We start from the raw sequence: 1,066 nt of genomic DNA on the forward strand, positions 1-1,066 counted from the left end.
CATTACAGGCATTCCTCCTTTGTCTATTCTGTTTGAAAAAGAGGTCTGCTGGAGTGCCCTACGACTGCCCAATATGATCAGCAAGCAAATTTGGGTTCTTAGGGGTCATTTGAAGGTTTTAAAGCCATTACTGGATAATCCCGAGCTATCCTTCAACAAACCCTACAAAATTAGAATTCCTGAAAGGGACTGCTGTGATGTGATAATAGCTATGATTGACGAAAGGTTCCAAGCATGGTATGTATAACGACGGATTAAAGATGGATGACGAGAGTACTGGGGCAGGCGTATTTGGACCAAAACTTTTGGTTAAGTCTGTTTTATACGAGCTGTGTTCTAGTTTTTCTAAATGTAAAGTTATCTACGTTTTTAATAAACTTGACATTAAAACAAAATATTAAAAATTTATCCAACAATTTATGGATATACAATTTTGGTAGGCTTTCGTTGATTTTGGTAGCGTTAAAAAATTGTCCGTGGCAACACTGTTCATGTATAACAAACAACACACGTCACATGAATAACTGAAAACAAAAATAAAAATTGAAATTAATTCATCAATTGCGGAAACCACCAGGCGGGTCAACACAGAGCAATTGATTGCGTGGCGTGGCGTTGAGCATTTGCCACTCATACAATTAAAATGTGCGTGCATTCATACCCCTCTACTCCATAAATAGCTATGGTACATAGGCTGCTATCCAATTGCAGACAACTCAATTAATATTTCACCATCTGTTCTTTGTTCTGCAATTCGCATGCATTTTTTTTTTTTGTGTTCATTTCGTGCCGCCACAGATGACTGTTATTGATAATTTTAACGAGTTTGGCGGTCATGTTGCCATTAAACACCAACTGTGGGGTTGTTATTCTTTTGCAAATATTTGTGCATTTATGCAGTTATTCATTGGTGCAACCCAATGATGGAAGTGCAGCAAAAAGTCATGCCGCCACTCAAATAATTTACGCTTTATGTGGATTTGTGGAAAGATTTATGTGAAGTTGCAAAAAAAAAAAGTGTTGTTAAGTGAAATGCTTTTGAACGAGTGCAAGCTTTTATACATGG

The sequence above is a fragment of the Rhagoletis pomonella genome, unplaced genomic scaffold, assembly GCF_013731165.1.
Source record: "Rhagoletis pomonella isolate Grant_MI unplaced genomic scaffold, Rhpom_1.0 Rhpom_scaffold_00007, whole genome shotgun sequence".
In the NCBI taxonomy this organism is placed as follows: Eukaryota; Metazoa; Arthropoda; class Insecta; order Diptera; family Tephritidae; genus Rhagoletis; species Rhagoletis pomonella.